The sequence below is a fragment of the Globicephala melas genome, chromosome 2 (genome assembly GCF_963455315.2).
Source record: "Globicephala melas chromosome 2, mGloMel1.2, whole genome shotgun sequence".
NCBI lineage: Eukaryota > Metazoa > Chordata > Mammalia > Artiodactyla > Delphinidae > Globicephala > Globicephala melas.
In genome coordinates this window covers 84370573-84386786 of record NC_083315.2, presented here as the reverse complement: position 1 = coordinate 84386786, position 16214 = coordinate 84370573, and positions in this window count along the sequence as shown.

The window sequence follows — 16214 nt, the reverse complement described above, 5'->3', positions numbered from 1 at the left end:
AACAAAAGGAAGCTCCCTAGAGGCTGTCTTCGCCAGGATGGCTTCTTCTGTGGGAATCAAGAGTTCAGAAGGACAGACGCAGACAACGAAAGGGGTCACCAGCTACAGCTTCTGCTTAGTAAACTTTTATCAGCCCTTGACTGAGGCAGATTAGTAAATATCTTTGGAGTTCCTACCTGTTTTTGCCAGAGATGAAGGAATTAGCAATGTCAATTTTTTTAAAATTATTACAAGGGGAGTTCAACTCTCTTATGGATGAAAGCTAAGCACACTCAAGCAACATGTAATATGCAGAACGATGACTTCTTTCCCAACATCCTTAATTTCAGCTCAGAGGAAACAAACGCTTAACCCTAAGGATGCTGAAGAACAAACACATATGGGAAATAGATTTAAACTTTTTAGTGTAGAATCGCTTTGAGACAGTTCTGGTTTTTAAGATGGGATTAGATGAAAACAAAATATTTTGGTTCATAGCTATTTTTAAAAGAAAGAATTATGCTATTTTTCAATACATCTAAAGCCGTTTATGGATTTTCCAGAAGTTGCATCAGATTTGCTGTTAAGTACTGAAACCAAGTATGTTTTAGTCATGTCTCTCTAACCAGAGCAAGTTGATCCCCTGTGTCAATCCCACTCTCCTGAAACAATGTGGTACTGAGCCCTCAGGTTTCTACAGAGAGAAGGGAGGGACTTTCCCTGCCAGGGCTCCACAGTCACAAAAAAAAAGGACAGATTTCTTGACACAAGAGTGATGGCTTTCTTCCTTGCATGATAAAAAGGACCAAGAACAGCCTATATGAGGAAGAAATCATTTCTTTAAAATATTTACAATGAAAAACTGTTTCGAATTTAAAAAGAATTAAGTATAGCCTCTATGCCATTTTTTAACTTTTCATATTGACAACTATTGTAAGTCTGGTAATTACCTTTGCTGAAGAATATTTAAAGAAATCTACACCTTTTCCTACATTGTTAGTGGGAATAGAAGTTGATAAAATATTTTTAAAGGAAAACTAAGTAATGCCTATCAAATATAGAAATGTGTATGTTTCTATCTCTTAGGAATTTACCTTACAGATAATCCCAAACATACGCAAACATATCTGTTCATTATAGTACTGTGATAGCAAAAAACTAAAAATGGCTTAAATATAGGGGACTGGCTAAGTAAGTCAAGGTACATTCATACAAAGGAGTACTACACAGCCATCAGGAGGGGACAGAACTGGAGTGAAGAATCTGATGGTCTGGGTTCAAGTCTGGCTCCATCAGTAACTGGCCAGGTGACTCTGAGCAAGTTCCCAAACCTCTCTGGGCCTCAGTTCCTCATCTGTAGAAAGGTGAGAATTATAGTACTTACCATAGACGATTATTGTGACTAAGACTGTGCTTGGAGCATAGTAGATGCTCAATAATTATTAGCTATTATCAATGAAAGAGGTAGGCCTCTTCAGACTGACTTGGAAAGATGTCTAAGAGGTATTGTCAAGTGAAAAGAACAAGTTGCAAAAGAGTGTGTGCAAGGTAATCCCATTCGGTAGAAATATTTTAAATGTGCTTGCTGTCTGTTTCTTCCAATTAAAATATAAGCTTCTTGAGAGCAGGGACTTTTGTTCACTGTTGTAATGCCAGTGTCCATAATAGGCATTTAATAAATATTTGTTGACTGAATGAATGATAACTGGAAAGCCAAGCAAGAAGAAATAATTAATAACAACTACCTCCGGAGAATGATATAGGGGTGGAGGGGCTGGTGGGCCTCTCCACCCCCATACCATTTTCATTGGTTCTTACCCTTTGGTACTGCTTAAATTTTTCACAGTCAGCTTGTATGCCAACCAATGAAAATGCAGCTCTTAGAAGATAGTGATTTTGTCTGCAGGGAACATCTTGAGATCGACGGCTGACCCCAATAGCAGCACACTGATGGGGAAGCAAGTGATGATTTTCCCCATAATCTGATAAATTAATGAGTCAGAAAGCAACTTACAAAAGAAGGAGAGCAAAGAGCTCTTTTTCTCCTCTTGGCCTTACATTGATCTTTCCACAGTTAGTCCTATAATCTCCAAGCCAGATCCTCTGCCTTAGTCCATGGAGACCCCTTTCCCTTATCTAAACATCAACTGCACATCCCTACCTTGGCAGCTTTGCTCAGGCCATCCTCTCCTTTTGGGAGACCTTTCCCAACCTGTCCTTAAAGGATCAGATCACATATTCCCTCCTCACCCCCAGCCTTTTCTGACCATCTTCCTGGCATCTCTGATCCCCCTCTCGTGGGCGCTGCCAGAGACCAGGTTTAGGTTTGGTACTGTCCACCGGTCCTTATACTACAGTGTCTGCTATCTTCCCTCCCAGCTTATAGGTTGCTTAAGGTAGGACTGTAAGAACTGTGTCTTCAGTTTTGCAAGCCCCCCCCCCCCCACACACACACGGCCCTACACTGTGAAGGAGAGAGTCAACATTAAGGAGCTACATGTGGTGATTTTTTCCATTTGCCCAAAAGTTTCTGACATTCTTGTCATCCTTCCTGAAATTTCAAGACTAGAGTTGGCTTTCTTTGGATTACTAAGCATATTTTTGTTAAATGCTTCTAAGAGATATTATTTGGTCTTAAATGCTCTAGTTATTCATGTACTACCTAGTCTGAACTGATAAAATATTTCTTTCTAACCAATGACACTGACAGAATGAGGAATCTTAATGGGAGGAGAAAGTATAGAAGGGCTTGCCATGCCTACAGCAAGACCACAAAAGACCCACCTCACGTTTATTCCATGCACAGAAGCTCTCGTAATGCACACGTGTGTGTGTGTGTGTGTGTGTGTGTGAGAGAGAGAGATTTCTAGCACTGATTCCTTATCATTTTGAAATATTCATTTATTTTAAAATGAAAGTATCTTTCCACTGAATATTCTCTTGCAAATAGATCTTTGAGTGTTTAAATAAAAAATAATTTTACAGTGTCATAGGATTATGTACTTAAAATCACAGAGCATCAGATCTGTCCCATCAATTTAAGTCCCAAAGCTCTTTATCCATCTCCAAAATATAAGATTACAGCAGTCACCACTATTCCTCTGCCAAGCTCCCTTGTCACCCACATTTCCCCTTGACTCTCTTCCTCATTTCATTCTGATCTGTGCTTAAAGTCATCTACTCTGAGAGGCCTGCCCTGGTCAGCCCACCTAAAACAATACACACACCCCTATCACTCCCTATCCCTTATCTTCCTTTATTTTTCTCCATAGGAAAAATACACAGCCATCATAGTGTGTATTTTCTTGTTTCTAGTCCAGTTTTCCCCTCCAGAAGGTCAGCTTCAGGAGAGCAAGGACTTTGCCTTGTTCACTGATGTACATACCCAGGGCCTAGAACTGTGCTTCGTAGGTCCTTGATGAACGCTGAATAAACAAATGAGTAGTAATAACATATTTGGTAGCTCTTTGCTGCTTACTAAATATGTATGCATCCTCCTCTACAATGTGAGCTCTTGTCTCATTCTCTGTTGTATTTCAACAGTGACCAGCAGAGAGTAATTCATTCACAACTGAATTAAAGTTGAACTTTCAAGTATAATTCTCTTTATGACACTTTCCATTTCTATTAAATTTCCCTTTATATTGTGCCCTCAACTTAATTTCTCTCAGCTCACCTTGTCAGTCCCCAAAGTAGTACCAGTTGACAGGCCTAATTTAAATAGACTTCATCACAGGCATGTGCTTAGAGTGAGATATCAGAACCCTTTGTAGCTACATCTTGAAGCATCAAATTCAGGGGAGGAGGAGGAGGCTAGGGGAAAGGATAGAGGCCTACAGCACATCAAAGGTGAAGAAAGCAGCTGCTCATTCTTCAGGACACGAACAGAGGATCTACACTTGCTCTGGATAACCCAAAAGAAAAGTATATCTCTGCTCAAAGTCACAGGCAAAACTAAGGGTTTAAAAGCTCTGCTTTTTTCCTCTCCTGGGTACATAACCAAAAGAATTGATGACAGGGTTTCAAACAGATACTTGCACACCAATGTTCACAGCAGCATTATTCACAATAGCCAAAAGATAGAAACAACCCAAATGTCCATCAACAGGTAAGCAAAATATGGTCTATACATACAATGGAATATTATTCATCCTTAAAAAGGAATGAAATTCTGATACATGCTACAACATGCATGAACCTTGAAAACATATGCTAAGTGAAATAAGCCAGATACAAAAGGACAAATATTGTATAATTCCACTTATAGGATGTACCTAGAGTAGGTAAAAAAAAAAAAAAAAATTAGAGATTACCAGGGACTGGGGGAAGGAGAAAACGGGAAATATTCTTTACTGGGTATAGAGTTTCAGATTGGGATGATGAAAAACTTCTGGAGATGGAGAGCACTGATAGTTACACAGCATTCTGAATGAACTGAATGCCACTGAACCATATACTTAAAATGGTTAAAATGGTAAATGTTATGTTATTCCCACTAGATAATATTACCTGAGCAGGGCTTAATCTTTAATCTTCATTAGGCAGCACGTACATTGTTGGACAACCAAAATTTCCGTGTTTTTAAAAGGCCTTCTTTTGCTTTAAAACCTTAATTTTCATAAATGTCCCACATGTCTATAATCTAGAGTTTCCAAGCAGCTTTCTCGACGATCACCTCAGTTTGTCCTCACAAGAATCCAGTGAATTATGTTAAAGGAATGTTCAGAGCATTATATCTGAGCACTTGAGAGAAAATTTTTTCCTAACTTATTCACCCTCTTACCTGGTCCTACAACTTCACACACATTTCATCACAAGGAAGGGATGGAAATTTTTATACTTAAGAATCTAAATCCACACAGCTTTTCTGAACAGAATAAATAGCATTATATTTCTTAGAACTTGTGAATCTGTCTAGCTTTACTACCAAGACAGCTAAGAAAACTAAAGAATTACTGTTTTTTTTAAATTAATTAATTAATTTATTTTGGCTGCATTAGGTTTTTGTTGCTGCACACGGGTTTTCTTAGTTGCCTCAAGCGGGGGCTACTCTTCATTGCGGTGCACAGGCTTCTCATTGCAGTGGCTTCTCTTGTTGTGGAGTATGGACTCTAGGAGTATGGGCTTCAGAAGTTGTGGCACATGGGCTCAGTAGTTGTGACACGTGGCCTCAGTAGTTGTGGCACATGAGCTTAGTTCCTCCGCGGCATGTGGGATCTTCCTGGACCAGGGCTCGAACCTGTGTTCCCTGCATTGGCAGGCAGATTCTTTTTTTTTTTTTTTAACATCTGTATTGGAGTATAATTGCTTTACAATGGTGTGTTAGTTTCTGCTTTATAACAAAGTGAATCAGTTATACATATACATATGTTCCCATAGCTCTTCCCTCTTGCATCTCCCTCCCACCCTCCCTATCCCACCCCTCTAGGTGGTCACAAAGCACCGAGCTGATCTCCCTGTGCTATGCGGCTGCTTCCCACTAGCTATCTATTTTACATTTGGTAGTGTATATATGTCCATGCCAGTGTCTCACTTTGTCCCAGCTTACCCTTCGCCCTCCCCATATCCTCAAGCCCATTCTCTAGTAGGTCTGCATCTTTATTCCCATCTTGCCCCTAGATTCTTCTGATTTTTTCCTTTTTTTTTTTTTTAGATTCCATATATATGTGTTAGCATATGGTATTTGTTTTACTCTTTCTGACTTACTTCACTCTGTATGACAGACTGTAGGTCCATCCACCTCACTACAAATAACTCAGTTTTGTTCCTTTTCATGGCTGAGTAATATTCCATTGTATATATGTGCCACATCTTCTTTATCCATTCATCTGTTGATGGACACTTAGGTTGCTTCCATGTCCTGGCTATTGTAAATAGAGCTGCAATGAACATTTTGGTACATGACTCTTTCTGAATTATGGTTTTCTCAGGGTATATGCCCAGTAGTGGGATTGCTGGGTCATATGGTAGTTCTATTTGTAGTTTTTTAAGGAACTTCCATACTGTTCTCCATAGTGGCTGTACCAATTCACATTGCCATCAGCAGTGCAAGAGTGTTCCCTTTTCTCCACACCCTCTCCAGCATTTATTGTTTGTAGATTTTTTGATGATGGCCATTCTGACCGGTGTGAGATGATATCTCATTGTAGTTTTGATTTGCATTTCTCTAATTTAATGATGTTGAGCATTCTTTCATGTGTTTGTTCACAGTCTGTATATCTTCTTTGGAGAAATGTCTATTTAGGTCTTCTGCCCATTTTTGGATTGGGTTGTTTCTTTTTTTGATATTGAGCTGCATGAGTTGCTTATATGTTCTGGAGATTAATCCTCTGTCACTTGCTTCATTTGCAAATATTTTCTCCAATTCTGAGAGCTGTCTTTTCGTCTTGTTTATGGTTTCCATTGTTGTGCAAAAGCTTTGAAGTTCCATTAGGTTCCATTTGTTTATTTTTGTTTTTATTTCCGTTTCTCTAGGAGGTGGGTCAAAAAGGATCTTGCTGTGATGTATGTCGTAGAGTGTTCTGCCTATGTTTTCCTCTCAGAGTTTGCTAGTGTCTGGCCTTACATTTAGGTCTTTAATCCATTTTGAGCTTATTTTTGTGTATGGTGTTACGGAGTGTTCTAATTTCATTTTTTGACATGTAGCTATCCAGTTTTCCCAGCACCACTTATTGAAGAGGCTAGCTTTTCTCCACTGTATATTCTTGCCTTATTTATCAAAGATAAGGTGACCATATGTGCGTGGGTTTATCTCTGGGCTTTCTATCCTGTTCCATTGATCTATATTACTGTTTTTGGGCCAGTACCATACTGTCTTGATTACTGTAGCTTTGTAGTATAGCCTGAAGTCAGGGAGCCTGATTCCTCCAGCTCCGTTTTTTGTTCTCAAGATTGCTTTGGCTATTCGGGATCTTTTGTGTTTCCATACAAATTGTGAAATTTTTTGTTCTAGTTCGTGAAAAATGCCAGTGGTAGTTTGATAAGGATTGCACTGAATTTGTAGATTACTTTGGGTAGTAGAGTCATTTTCACAGTGTTGATCCTTCCAATCCAAGAACACGGTATATCTTTCCATCTATTTGTATCATCCTTAATTTCTCTCATTAGTGTCTTATAATTTTCTGCATACAGGTCTTTTGTCTCCTTAGGTAGGTTTATTCCTAGATATTTTATTCTTTTGGTGGCAATGGTAAATGGGAGTGTTTTCTTAATTTCACTTTCAGATTTTTCATCACTGGTGTACAGGAATGCCAGAGATTTCTGTGCATTAATTTTGTATCCTGCTACTTTACCAAATTCATTGATTAGCTCTAGTAGTTTTCTAGTAGCACCTTTAGGACTCTCTATGTATAGTATCATGTCATCTGCAAACAGTGACTGCCTTACTTCTTCTTTTCCGATTTGGATTCTTTTTCTCTTTCTTCTCTGATTGCTGTGGCTAAAACTTCCAAAACTATGTTAAATAATAGTGGTGAGAGTGGGCAACCTTGTCTTCTTCCTGTTCTTAGTGGAAATGGTTTCAGTTTTCACCATTGAGGATGATGTTGGCTGTGGGTTTGTCCTATATGGCCTTTATTATGTTGAGGAAAGTTCCCTCTATGCCTACTTTCTGGAGGGTATTTATCATAAATGGGTGTTGAATTCTGTCAAAAGTTTTCTCTGCATCTATTGAGATGATCATATGGTTTTTCTCCTTCAACTTGTTAATATGGTGTAACACGTTGATTGATTTGCGTATATTGAAGAATCCCTGCATTCCTGGGATAAACCCCACTTGACCATAGTGTATGATCCTTTTAATGTGCTGTTGGATTCTGCTTGCTACTATTTTGTTAAGGATTTCTGCATCTATGTTCATCAGTGATATTGGCCTGTAGTTCTCTTTCTTTGTGACGTCTTGGTTTTGGTATCAGAGTGATGGTGGCTTCGTAGAATGAGTTTGGGAGTGTTCCTCCCTCTGCTACATTTTGGAAGAGTTTGAGAAGGATAGGTGTTAGCTCTTCTCTAAATGTTAGATAGAATTCGCCTGTGAAGCCATCTGGTCCAGTGCTTTTGTTTGTTGGAAGATTTTTAATCACAGTTTCAATTTCAGTGCTTGTGATTGGTCTGTTCATAATTTCTATTTCTTCCTGGTTCAGTCTCGGAAGGTTGTGCATTTCTAAGAATTTGTCCATTTCTTCCAGGTTGTCCATTTTGTTGGCATATTGTTGCTTGTAGTAATCTCTCATGATCCTTTGTATTTCTGCAGTGTCAGCTGTTACTTAACCTTTTTCATTTCTAATTCTATTGATTTGAATCTTCTCCTTTTCTTGATAAGTCTGGCCAATGGTTTATCAATTTTGTTTATCTTCTCAGAGAACCAGCTTTTAGTTTTATTGATCTTTGCTATCGTTTGTTTCATTTCTTTTTCATTTATTTCTGACCTGATCTTTTTGATTTCTTTCCTTCTGCTAACTTTGGGGTTCTTTTGTTCTTCTTTCTCTAATTGCTTTAGGTGTAAGGTTAGGTTCTTTATTTGAGATGTTTCTTGTTTCTTATGGTAGGCTTGTATAGCTATAATCTTCCCTCTTAGAACTGCTTTTGCTGCATCCCATAGGTTTTGTGTCATCATGTTTTCATTGTCATTTGTTTCTAGATATTTTTTGATTTCTTCAGTGATCTCTTGGCTATTAAGTAGTGTGCTGTTTAGCCTCCATGTGTTTGTATTTCATACAGATTTTTTCCTGTAATTGATATCTAGTCTCATAGCATTGTGGTTGGAAAAGATACTTGATACAATTTCAATTTTCTTAAATTTACCAAGGCTTGATTTGTGACCCAAGATATGATCTATCCTGGAGAATGTTCCATGAGCACTTGAGAAGAAAGTGTATTCTGCTGTTTTTGGATGGAATGTCATATAAGTATCAATTAAGTCCATCTTGTTTAATGTATCATTTAAAGCTTGTGTTTCCTTATTTATTTTCATTTTGGATGACCTATGGGTGCAAGTGGGGTGTTAAAGTCCCCTACTGTGATTGTGCCACTGTTGATTTCCCCTTTTATGGCTGTTAGTATTTGCCTTATGTATTGAGGTGCTCCTATGTTGGGTGCATAAATATTTACAATTGTTATATCTTCTTCTTGGATCGTTCCCTTGATCATTATGTAGTGTCCTTCTTTGTCTCTTCTAACAGTCTTTATTTTAAAATCTATTTTGTCTGATATGAGAATTGCTACTCCAGCTTTCTTTTGATTTCCATTTGCATGGAATATCTTTTTCCCTCCCCTCACTTTCAATCTGTATGTGTCGCTAGGTTTGAAGTGGGTCTCTTGTAGACAGCATATATACAGGTCTTGTTTTTGTATCCATTCAGCCAGTCTATGTCTTTTGGTTGGCGCATTTACTCCATTTACATGTAAGGTAATTATCGATATGTATGTCCCTGTTACCATTTTCTTAATTGTTTTGGGTTTGTTATTATAGATCTTTTCCTTCTCTTGTGTTTCCTGCCTAGAGAAGTCCCTTTGGCATTTGCTGGAAAGCTGGTTTGGTGGTGCTGAATTCTCTTAGCTTTTGCTTGTCTGTAAAGCTTTTCATTTCTCTGTCAAATCTGAATGAGATCCTTTCTGGGTAGAGTAATCTTGGCTGTAGGTTTTTCTCTTTCATCACTTTAAATATGTCCTGCCACTCCTTTCTGGCTTGCAGAGTTTCTGCTGAAAGATCAGCTGTTAACCTTATGGGGATTCCCTTATGTGTTACTTGCTATTTTTCCCTTGCTGCTTTCAATATGTTTTCTTTGTATTTAATTTTTGATAGTTTGGTTAATATGTCTTGGCATGTTTCTCCTTGGATTTATCCTGTATGGGACTCTCTGTACTTCCTGGACTTTATTAACTATTTCCTTTCCCATACTAGGGAAGTTTTCTACTATAATCTCTTCAAATCTTTTCTCAGTCCCTTTCTTTTTCTCTTCTTCTTCTGGGACCCCTATAATTCAAATGTTGGTGCATTTAATGTTGTCCCAGAGGTCTCTGAGACTGTCCTCAATTCTTTTCATTCTTTTTTCTTTATTCTGCTCTGCAGTAGTTATTTCCACTATTTTATCTTCCAGTTCACTTTCCGTTCTTCTGCCTCAGTTATTCTATTTATCCCTTCTAGAGAATTTTTAATTTCATTTATTGTGTTGTTCATCTCTGTTTGTTTGCTCTTTAGTTCTTCTAGGTCCTTGTTAAACGTTTCTTGTATTTTCACCATTCTCTTTCCAAGATTTTGGATCATCTCTACTATCATTATTCTCAATTCTTTTTCAGGTAGGCTGCCTATTTCCTCTTCATTTGTTAGGTCTGGTGGGTTTTTGCCTTGCTCCTTCATCTGTTGTGTGTTTCTCTGTCTTCTCCTTTTGCCTAACTTACTGTGTTTGGGGTCGCCTTTTCACAGGCTGAAGGTTCATAGTTTCTGTTGTTTTTGGTGTCTGTCCCCAGTGACTAAGGTTAGTTCAGTGGGTTGTGTAGGCTTCCTGGTGGAGGGGACTAGTGCCTGTGTTCTGGTGGATGAGGCTGGATCTTGTCTTTCTGGTGGGCATGTCCACGTCTGGTGGTGTGTCTTGGGGTGTCTGTGGGTTTATTATGATTTTAGGCAGCCTCTGTGCTAATGGGTGGGGTTGTGTTCCTGTCTTGCTAGTTGTCTGGCATAGTGTCCTGCACTGTAGCTTGCTGGTCATTCAGTGGAGCTGGATCTTGGCATTGAGATGGAGATCTCTGGGAGATTTTCACCGTTTGATATTACATGGAGCTGGGAGGTCTCTTGTGGACCAGTGTCCTGAACTTGGCTCTCCCACCTCAGTGGCACAGCCCTTACACCTGGCTGGAGCACTAAGAACCTGTCTTCCATACGGCTCAGAATAAAAGGGAGGAAAAAAGGAAAGAAAGAAAGAAAGAAGAAGATAAAATAAAAGTAAAATAAAATAAAGTTATTAATTAAAAAATTATTAAGAAAAAAAATTTTTAAGTAATAAAAAAATGGACAGACAAAACCCTAGGACAGATGGTAAAAGCAAAGCTATACAGACAAAATCACACAGAGAAGCATACACATACACACTCACAAAAGGAGAAAAGGGGAAAATATATATATATATCGTTGCTCCCAAAGTCCAACTCCTCAATTTCAGATGATTCGTTGTCTATTCATGTATTCCACAGATGCAGGGTACATCTAGTTGATTGTGGAGATTTAATCCGCTGCTCCTGAGGCTGCTGGGAGAAATTTCCCTTTCTCTTTGTTCGCACAGCTCCCTGGGTTCAGCTTTGTATTTGGCCCCGCCCCTGCATGTAGGTTGCCTGAGGGCGTCTGTTCTTCGCTCAAACAGGACGGGGTTAAAGAAGCAGCTGATCAGGGGGCTCTGGCTCACTCAGGCCGGGGGGAGGGAGGGGTACGGATGCGGGGCGAGCCTGTGGCGGCAGAGGCCGGCATGACGTTGCACAAGCCTGATGCGCGCCGTGTGCTCTCCCGGGGAAGTTGTCCCTGGTTCACGGGACCCTGGCAGTGGCGGGCCGCACAGGCTTCCGGGTAGGGAGGTGTGGATAGTGACCTGTGCTTGCACACAGGCTTCTTGGTGGCGGTAGCAGCAGCCTTTGCGTCTCATGCCCGTCTCTGGGGTCCGCACTTTTAGCTGTGGCTTGCGCCCGTCTCTGGAACTCCTTTAAGCAACGCTCTTAATCCCCTCTCCTCGCGCACCAGAAAACAGACAAGAAAAAGTCTCTTGCCTCTTCGGCAGGTCCAGACTTTTCCCCGGACTCCCTCCCGGCTAGCCGTGACGCACTAACCCCCTGCAGGCTGTGTTCACGCAGCCAAGCCCAGTCCTCTCCCTGGGATCCGACGGAAGCCCGAGCCTCAGCTCCCAGCCCCCGCCCGCCCCGGCAGGTGAGCAGACAAGCCTCTCGGGCTGGTGAGTGCCGGTCGGCCCTGATCCTCTGTGCGGGAATCTCCCCGCTTTGCCCTCCGCACCCCTGTTGCTGCGCTCTCCTGCGCGGCTCCGAAGCTTTCCCCCACCGCCACCCGCAGTCTCTGCCCGCGAAGGGGCTTCAAGCGTGTGGAAACCTTTCCTCCTTCCCAGCTCCCTCCCACTGGTGCAGGTGCCGTCCCTATTCTTTTGTCTCTGTTTTTTCTTTTTTCTTTTGCCCTACCCAGGTACGTGGGGAGTTTCTTGCCTTTTGGGAGGTCTGAGGTCTTCTGCCAGCGTTCAGTAGGTGTTCTATAGGGGTTGTTCCACCTGTAAATGTATTTCTGATGCATTTGTGGGGAGGAAGGTGACCTCCACGTCTTAATGACCTTCCGCCATCTTGATGGCGGTGACCTTCCGCCATCTTGAAGCTCCTCCCCCAGGCGGATTCTTAACCACTGCGCCACCAGGGAAGCCCAGAATTATTGCTTTAAGCAAACAGGTTAACCACCTATATAGCAAGCAGAGCACCATACCCATAGTTTGAAATCTATAGTTGGCAGAAATGTATTTAATAAACATATTTTCATTCAACAAATGCAGGTACTCTGTTAGGCAATTTGTGAAACATAGAAAGATGAACAAAATGCGATTTTTGCTCGAGACTCTTGTCGTGTGTTGGGAGGAGTCAGACATGCAGATGAGAAGATTCTACCAGGAAAAGGAAAGCAACAGGCTCTGCTATTGAGAAAGACACCCCCAAACAGGAGAGTCAGTCACTCTGTGTTGATTAAAATCTAATCACAATGAAATGTACTAAGATTTAATCAATTCCCTGGAATTTAGCCTTTACAAGAGTTTTAGGCTTTTTTGTTTTTTGCTTTCTCACTTTTTAATGCCTACATAGGAAGATTCAGCTGACTGAAGTATAAAACCAAGACTTGGTGTCAGCCTGAATGACAGAGAAGTATCTCTGGCCTAAAATTACGATTGGACACATACAATAAAAAAGGAAAGGCAATCAGAACACATTATACCCTGATTCTAAAAGTCTACCTGCAGTGAGCAGACTAGAAGCCACCTTGAACCTACTGAAGAAGCATCTCTTTGAGAGGAACCCTGGAATCCATGCTGTAAACCCACACAGTAAAACGTGGGAAATGCTGAGGTATGAACCATATAATGTTGTACAAATACTTAACTGCCTTAAACTCTAGCTTCCTGTTTATAAAATTAAGAAACTTAAAACCTTTTTAAGCTGTTTGTGAAGATCAAATGAGATATTCACTAAATGGATAATAAATGAATATAAAGTATAAGTGCATGTGCAAATTGCACGTACAGTGATAGAACAACAATAAATAACACATAACCCAGCATCTGTCACACAGTCATTGTCCAGCAGCAGTCAATGTCCTTCCTGCTATCTCTCCAGAATCTTCCCAAATGGCTAGCACATTTCCTATATCAGAAGAGAAGGGAGACCTTCAGGTTCTGAGCTTCTCCACATCTCCAGTTCTTCCCATCCTGTTACAACCCCCTGCTTTCTCCTCTTCTCTATAGCATATCCTTTCAACACGCCATAAAACAGCACAAGAAATAGACAGTTTTAAAGAATGAACTCAATAAGGATAAATAGAAGTTTTACTATTTTCTTCCTGCACCCCAGGGAATTGTTTGAAAACCACTGCTCCATGACAAGGTTCGGCTGGTGAGAGAGGTGCACTAAAAATGTTCCTGCCCCACCCATGTCCTTTTCATTTCAGTGATTGAAACCTACTCACTTCCTGTTTAGAAATGAGTTCACCAAACCTTGAAATCATACATACCTTCATTGTCTTTAATATCAAAAAAACAAAAAAATAGAGAGAGAGTTTTCTAACCTCTTGTAGTTTCATTTACTGCCTGGTACTTTCTGTGGTGTGTTCAGCTGAAGTTCACCAGAGAACGTAACTCAACTTCTCCTCCCCCAAGCTCCCCACCAATACTTCCTGTTGGTTGGTTAACCTTTTGTGTAAGGAAGTAAGTTTCCTTACATTGGTCAACACCAACGACTGACCCATTGCTGATGGTACCATTTCCTATGTGGAAATTTCCATCCTCTATGAAAAGACTCACAGTTGAGTTTTTATTACTCAACTAACTCACAAAAAAGAACAGAAAGGAAACCAGAGAATGCACGAAGAAAGACATTTCTTTATAAGTTAAGCCCTGATAGGGACCCAGATTTATGAATAGAAGAGTTTCCTGCTCAACTATTAAAATTTCAGGAATTAAAAGTAAACTAAAAATAATATAAATCCACTACTATACTAAAATTAAGCTGGTATGATTTTTTAAATAAGATACCCAAATTTCTGGATGCTAAAAGTTACCTTTGGGGATGAACTCCTCCCAGCAATTTGGACGTTCCCTCAAGGGCTCTCCTGAATAACCCTTTCAGTGCAGGCACTCAGACACAAAGCAGAACAGTGGGGTTCAGAAAGTTTGTTGTTATCCAAGCCCACTCACCAAAACCAGGTGATTTTAACTTTCCCTTTCAAATGTATTCTGAACCATGTGTTCCAGAACTAGATGACCCAGATCTAAACCAGACAGCCTAACCCAAGCAGACCATTGGCATCCCTAGTTGTAAAAGTCATACTAACAGTTCGTTTCCAAATGACAAATGCTCCACAGCCAAAACTGAATCCTGGAATAGACTGCTGGCACCAGTGAGAGAAACGCTCCCAAAAATGATGTATCTCTTGCTATCAGGGAAGCACAGTGTCTTCTTTGCGCATAATAACCAGAAGATATTTGGGGGCTCTGCTTTTTTATAGATTGACATCATAAGTCATTACAATAAGAGGGGGCATTTATGAGAAAGGAGGAGTCAATCTGGATCAGTTTCAGGGTTCCAGTGGTGCTTGCCATCTCAGAACCTTCAAGACACAGGAGCAGCCAGACACTCTTTTGACACTCACTCCAGCCCTACTTTCTCTTTAGCAGGCTATCATCCAGCAAGAACCAAATCCAGGGCCACATGGCTTGAAGGAAGCTCTTCCCTTCATCTCTTTACCCTTTTAGCCTGCCCTGCACATCAGTAGGTGTGAACACTCCCTACCCCATGCATGTCATTTGGAAGGTGCAGGATCAAAGTTCAAGACCAAAGAAGTTTGGGCTCCTAATCAAAACTATCTCTAGGACATTTCACACATTTGTCACCATTTTCTAAGCCCCAATTCTGAACCAACCCCTCTGCAAGGCATTAGGGATGCCAAGATAACCACGACCTGGTCTCTGCCCTAGCAAGAACCTTTCTAGTGGAAGAGAAGTGAGTTGTTGATAAGTCACTGTGATACAACAGAACAGAAGCTCTAAGAGACGTGTCCCCTTTCCAAATATGTTTTGGAACATAGGAGAAGGAGGACTTATTTCTGTGTGTGTGGAAGTGTCAGTGAAAAACCTCAGGATAGCATGTGAAGCTGAATCCTAAGAGATGAGTAGAGAGGATCTGTTTAGTTCTATGAGCTAACAGTCCAAGAGGAAAATGTCACTGATAGTTTTTATCTCTCCTCAGCTACTACCCCATCCCACCTCAGAGAAAAGCAGCCCTCTACTGTCACCGGGGTTTCCATTCCAAATGGCTGGAGTGAGTCACAGTCACACATCCTACAGCATTCATGAAAGTGGAGGACAGAAGTGAGGTAGTAAGGTAAAGGTAAAGGTAATTAAGTAAAGGTAAATTTATCAGTAAATTCATCAGTGAAGGTAATTAAGAGGTCCTGGTGGATCAGAAACCAGACAAGGGTTAGGCAGGAATTGAGTCCTAAAGGCCTCAAGTGCTGTCTTGGGCACCCCACCTCTGAGGAAAGGAATCTGAATGCATTCTGTCCTGCATAAGGTGCTGACACTGTGCTGTATTGTAGAGTGTAAGGAAATGCACCCTATTATGAAGCTGGAATATGGCACAGGGGCCACGGTGCAGGGGGTGAAAGTTCAAGATGTCAGGAGGCAGGCTGTCTGAAGTGACTGCAGAATTATCCCACCCGCTAGAGATATCCCCTAAGGGAGGTGGGCAGACCCTATTAAAGGCTTTCTTTGGGGACATATGAATTCCAGGTGAACAATGACAAGGTGTGCATCCCTCCATTTCTGAACACGTCCCCACAAATGCTGAGCCACCTTGAGGTAGAATGTGCTCCAGTCTCACTGTAGGCCTGTGACCTCCAGTGGCTGAGTGGATGATGCAGCTACTTCTGGTGCATCTCCATGTTCCTATGTATCCTTAGGTAAGGAAGGTGGTGTTTTTCAGAAATTCCCTTATTG